A 6,423-nucleotide genomic window follows, 5' to 3' on the forward strand; every position below is an offset into this window, starting at 1 on the left:
GAACAAGACAGACAAAGAGACAGACAGACAAAAAGACAAAGAATCCTTTTTGTGGAACCACACAAAATTTGTACAGGGGTTGGAGCTTGCTCAGGGATCCAGCCCACCTTCCCTGGTGCCCTTCTAAAAAAACCCAATGTCCCTTTTACTTGTCCTGTGCCTGCAGTGCACAGTGCCCTTTTACTTAATCTGTGCCCATAGCGCATCCTCTATGGGGCTTCCTGGAATTTAATTCTGCCAGGGACTCCAATTCTGGGCTCCCCCTTATCTCCCGGAGGACAGAAGGCCTCCAAACTTCTGAAGTTCCATAGAAGGCCTCCAACCTTCTAAAGTTCCATATACCTGTCTCCAAGCTTTCGTGGGACTCCCTTCCCACCCCTCTTAATGGACTTGCTTCCCAACTTTCCCGACTTGGTCCCTCGGGGGAAACAGGAACTGCAAAGTTGGCCATCCTCACTCATACACAGGTGGAACCAGACCACTTAGCAGAATTTGGCTTAGCGTAGGTCCCCTTGTATAAACCCCGAGGCGGAGGGGCTAGCCAGATCACTTAGCCATATGCCCTAATTCCATGATCTGTTCCCCATCAGTCACAGTCACACAACCAATTACACTGCACAGATACTCTGCTCACCCCTGGAGAGTTGTCAGGAAAGCTGGGAGAGAACTTCTCTTGTCCCGGTGGTTCTCAGGGGGTCATTTCCATCCTGGACAAGCCCCCATATGTTAGGGTTCAAGTGGAAGACCACACAAGGAGCACACGGAGACAATGCAATTAAGGCAAGGGGAAGCTTATTACTAGCAGCGCTAGGGGAGCCCAATCAAGGGGTTCTGAAGAGGCAGAGTCAGAGTGGAGTTTATATTGGTTAAAGCAGTCATCCTTGAGTTACTTGATGGGGAATGACAGTATTTTTAGGATATTCTGTTAATCAATGATTTTGGCTAGGTTGGCAGATAGACATAACAGGTGGGCGATATTGGACAGACAAGAAAGGACACGAAGGTGGGCATATCAGGTAGGCGTTTGGGCAGACATGAAAGGTAGGTGACTGCGTGACTACTAGCATACTGGGGTCCTGTAATTCCTGGGATCTTGCCCAGAACATTCAGTTGTCCCTTACAGTGAGGGTCAGTTGATTTTTACTGCATAACACATGTTGTCCAATATACGCTGGGGCCAGACTCTGCCATTTCCTGCCATCTTCTCATCTTCTCAAACCTTAAAAACGGCTGTATCATTAGGTGGTTCCTCGGGTTGCTGGCTGCCCCCACCTCGATTTTTGGGATCACAGACATACTGTTACCCGTGTCCAGCAGCACCCAGGTAGCTCTAGACTAATGCGGCTCTCTGTGTACCCCACAGAGGCCCACTTAACAATCCCTTAATTAAAGAGCGAGTCACTCCCAAATACATGAGATGCGAGTCCTACCTCTGAGAGTCACTTACCTGGCCCTTTGCTAACCAGACTCCTGACCCAACCCCAAACAGGTTGTGTGAGGTACCTCAAGTCTTGGGGGTCTTCATTAGCAGGAGGGCTCAGGCAGGTGGGACTTTGGATCTTGGTGGGACCTCCATTAATGTCAACTGGAAAAAACACAACTATTAAATAGTCAAAAATCACTCTTTAATCAAGGGTAAAAGGGGTTCAGCACTAGTAGGCCTCGACAACAGAGCTACCACACAGAGTCCGAGGATTTAATTCTGGCCGCCCTGGTTACTGACCCCTGGGAAATGCCAAATGTAGGAGAATGAAAATTTCGCTGAAGAGCCATTAAAGTTGGGGAGCTTAAATACCTTTCTAGATGAACTAGGGGCTTAGGGTGAGAGAGACAGTTGATTGACTTTACAATGGTAAGAAAGGAAAATGAGGAGTTCCAGACAGGAATAATAGTGAGGGGCTGATGCTTTACAATGGATACAAAAAGGGAAAGACTCATACCAGGCCTAGGCCACCTTGGTAACAAGGTACCTGTGTACTTTTGACTCTGGCATTCCAGAAGAATACCTCAAACTGTCTTTTGTTATTCCCTATGTTCATGTTGTCAACATGGAATTATAGAGATCCCCAGTTTGTTTAGTTTGAGTATAGAAACCCCAGGTTTTGACCTGGTCACAGGAGAGGTTTCCCCCTGAGGGAAGGTCCCTCTTCACCAGACAGTGAACTTCCTGGTAGTTTGGGTGGGAACAGCTAATCCCATCCAATATTAAGCATCCCTTTTGTCCCAATGGTTTCTCCAACCAAAGGCTTGAGGAATGCACCCGAGGAAAAACCTGGTCAGAACAGTCCATAGACCAGGAGAAGGGAAAGAATCAGAGAGGTGAGGGCCAGGAGAGCTCGTCAGAGGCATGAAAGGCTGACTGAAAGCTTTGAATGGGAAACTAGAGCTGGAGTGTGAGAGCCTGAGTGTTCAATTGAGAGTCTGAGTAACTGCTTTAAGTTGATTAAAAGAGAGAAAGTTTCTTCATGAATTGAAATGCCTTGGCTTAAGGTTTAAATGGTTACAAAGTTTTGCAAAAAAAAAAATAAGGAAGAAGCTTCTCATAGAAACTTAAGAACTTAAGTTCTGGATTTCTTAAATGTTTCTGTGGGCTTTTGCTTGTATTATATGTCTAATGGATTTCTTAGGCAGAGACTTCAACAATAACTTCAAATGCTTGTGATTTAAATGTTAGCAAATAATGTCTGAAAGTTGTGTTAACAATGAATTCCTCCCAAAAGTTGAAGAGGTGAGACCAGAACTGGTGATCTGGATATGGGAATATCCAGCAGGAGGCAAAAGGAGGTTCAGAAATTCTTAACTTTAAGGTCTAATCTTTCTTTCCAAAGTTTTGGTCTGGTTAATGTATGAAATATTGTGTATCAAGCGCAGTTAATATTAGTAACAAGGTGTATTTTATTCTAGGTACTAACTTGGTTATTTGATTGCTATAATTTCACATTTATTCTCAAGCTGTTAATTGTTTTCCAATAGCAAGGTGTGTGTAAGTTCTAGAGTAAAGAAAGTTCATTTTAGGATGGTCAACTACAGACCTGACTGGTCATTGAATTGGTGTAAATGACAAGAAATATTAGGGAAAAGGTATTGCTTTAAAGGGTAAGGAAACCTTGAACATTTTAAACTGACCCAATAAATTTCCTCTCTAGGAGGGGCTTTAGCCTTAGGCCAAGGTGGTTTGAGGCATGGATAAGAGAAAGGCAAACTTGGAGCCAAAAGTAAATTAGAGCAAAAGAGAGAGAGAGAGAGAGACAGAGAGAGACAGAGAGAGACAGAGAGAGACAGAGACAGAGACAGAGACAGAGACAGAGAGAGAGAGACAGAGAGAGAGAGAGAGACAGAGACAGAGACAGAGAGAGAGGGAGGGAGGGAGAGGAATTGTAAAGGTATTCAGAGTTAAAGGTAACTTTTAAGCTTTCTTAATAATCCTAAATTTTGTGTTTGGAGAAAAATGCAATGGGTTTTGGTTTTTTTAAAAGGTAAAAAGAATCATGAACTATAACCTGATTTTTGAATAACCTAATTTTGAATTTTTAAGGTAAATTTCCAGAGTGCAACCATTACAATAGATAATTTTTTGTTTTAAAAGACCAGTGATTACTGATAACTGATAAACCGATTACTGATAATTTTACTTTTTAATTGGAGAGAACTTGGCACATGACTGCTAATAAAGGAATTTCTCACCTGGTAAACTAAAATTTCTAGGAATGTCCTGTATTTTATCACCCCAATTCTGGAGTGTGGGTGAAGTGAGTAAAACCTATTAAAGTTTTATTTCAAGATGCTTCTTAGGAGTCCAAAGCCTGGACAAGATTTTCCTGTAGCCTAGAATCTGAAGGATTCCTGAAGAAGACACCTAGGAGAAATCCGAAGGAGCCCCAAGATATTGGGTCCCGATAAGTATTGTGTCTCATTGTTTTCATTGACTTTAGAAATATTTCTGTAGCAGACATAAAACTGGCCATTTTATTTCCCCTGAGAATTCTATTTACCCTGAGCAAAGTTTAAGTAGAGAACCTAGAAAGGACAGAGCTATTCCCCAAATTTAGTTGAAATAGGAAATGTTTAAAATAGGGGCATTTTACCTGACTAAGGTTTGAATGTAACATCTGTTAATTTGAGAATTTGCAGCAAAGATTCCAGAGTGCTAGGTTGTCCCAAAGTAGTATCAGAAGAAGTTAGGAAGAACGATGGAGCCTAGAAATAATTGTTAGTAATAGAAGATAAATTTATTTTAAATCCGGAGCATGGTTATGGTTAAGTAGCTAAAAAGGAATGAAATCAATTTCAAAATCCCTAGCATCTCAACCTCCCTAAAGGGGTGTGTGTGAGTTGAGTGTATAAGGTTTTAAATTTAGGAAAATTCAGAAGCATTTTTAATAGTGAGAATTCCATTTCAATATTGAAACTTAAATTTGACTTTAAAAATAGTTTTGAAGATGGAAGTTGTCATTCTAATGTGGTGTTGGATTTTTGGATGATAAAATATCTAGTTAGAAGCTTACTTGGTGCTAAACAATATTTTTAATTTTTGGCCACAAACAGGAGGTAGGGCCATTTCCAGATTTACCAAGTACCGAGTAACCTGTGATATGGATTTTGTTTCTATTTTTATATTTCTACAGTTTGTAGGGTTTTTATATTTTGGTAAAGTAAGGCAATCTTTCTGATTAAGCATGTAAATTACATGATTTTATGATTTGTGTGGAAAAGACATTAAAAATTAATAAGATGAAATTGCAGATTTAAGGTTAGCAGCGTGGATAATCTTTGTAGTGAGTAAGCATAGAGGGAGTTGATCAAGTCCTGTTAAAGAATGTGTTTATGGATTTCTCTTAAGTTTTCTCTTGCAACAGCAAGGAGGCGGTCTGATACCAAAGAAGGAGTCTGCCAGAGGACAGAAGTCTGGGAGAGAGGAGGCTGAAGGCATCATCAGGCCCCACCAGAAGTGAAAGACTTAAGACTTTGGGAAATGGGGCAGTGTTTTGATTGTTAGTTACTTTCTTTGCCAAAGGCAGACTGCCTGCCTTTCTGGCTCAATTGTCAATGTGCCATGGCATTGGGGAATGCTCCCAAAGGCCAATCACCAATATCTGTGTCCCTAGACTTTCCCACCAGTAGGGAATGGAGTCCAATCCCATATAGCATTACTCATTTGTCCATTTGTTTGGTCAGCAATGTTTGGTCTTGACCAAAAGGGGTGTGTGTCAACATGGAATTATAGAGATCCCCAGTTTATTTAGAGTATAGAAACCCTAGATTTTGACCTTGTCACAAGAGAGGTTTCCCCCTGAGGGAAGGTCCCTCTTCACCAGACAGTGAACTTCCTGGTAGTTTGGGTGGGAACAGCTAATCCCATCCAATATTAAGCATCCCTTTTGTCCCAATGGTTTCTCCCCCTAGGCTAAGGTCCATGACCAAGGTGACCCAGCCCTGGGCTGAGTCTTTCCCTTTTGTGTCCTTTGTTGGCCATCAGCCTCTCACTATTATTCCTGTCTGGAACTCTTCATTTTCCTTTCTTACCACTGTAAAGTCAATCAACTGTCCCTCTAATCCTAAACCCCCCAGGTCATCTAGAGTGGTATATAGGTTCCCCAAGTTCTTTTGTTCCTCGGTGCCACTCCCAGGGGCTGGTGACCAGGGCGTCTTGACTCTGTGCAGTCTTGAAAGCAGCTCTGTTGTCCTATTAGTAGCACTAACCCCTTTTTCCTTGATTAAAGAGTGATTTTTGACTATTTAATATTTCTGTGTTTTTTCTTGTTGACAATGTCAACCCCGAAAATACACCTCCACCTGAATTTGGTCATGCCCATTTCCCAGGGTTTTCAGGAAAGGTGAAGATTTCTCTAGAATGGGAGAAGCCCTCAGACTCTAATTAATAAATATGCCAACCCTGATTCACACTGGACAGAAGCTGCTACTCTACAGAGGAAGATGCCACTCTACAGGTGGGGCTGTTACTTCACACTGGAGTTGTTACTCCATTATCTTTTAGGCAATTCCATCACCCTAAGAGTTGCTTCTCCATCAGCCTAGGCCTATGATGCTAATATTTCCTAATTGGAGCTGCTACTCCACACCTGGAAAGCTGCTATTCTATCAGCTCCAAAGAGGCCACTCCATCAGCCTGCCTGATTAGTCCTCAGACTAGTCTATTAGTTAAAACCACAAACCATGGCTGATCAGACCAATATGAGATTGGAAGGCTGTACAAATAAAACTTCAAATAAAATTTTCTTCTGGATTGAAGAGGTCTGAGTCTCACATTCTTGGGGCAAGTACTTGGGTGTGTTTCTCCCACAATAGGGCGAATATCAGTAAAGGAAATAGAAGTTCTCTTTTTTATGAATTTGGCTGAAAATGGGAGGATCGATTTAGTAGTAGCTGGAACTGCAGGGTTAAGTGAAGATTTTTTTTTTTTCC

The sequence above is a fragment of the Monodelphis domestica genome, chromosome 3, assembly GCF_027887165.1.
Source record: "Monodelphis domestica isolate mMonDom1 chromosome 3, mMonDom1.pri, whole genome shotgun sequence".
In the NCBI taxonomy this organism is placed as follows: domain Eukaryota; kingdom Metazoa; phylum Chordata; class Mammalia; order Didelphimorphia; family Didelphidae; genus Monodelphis; species Monodelphis domestica.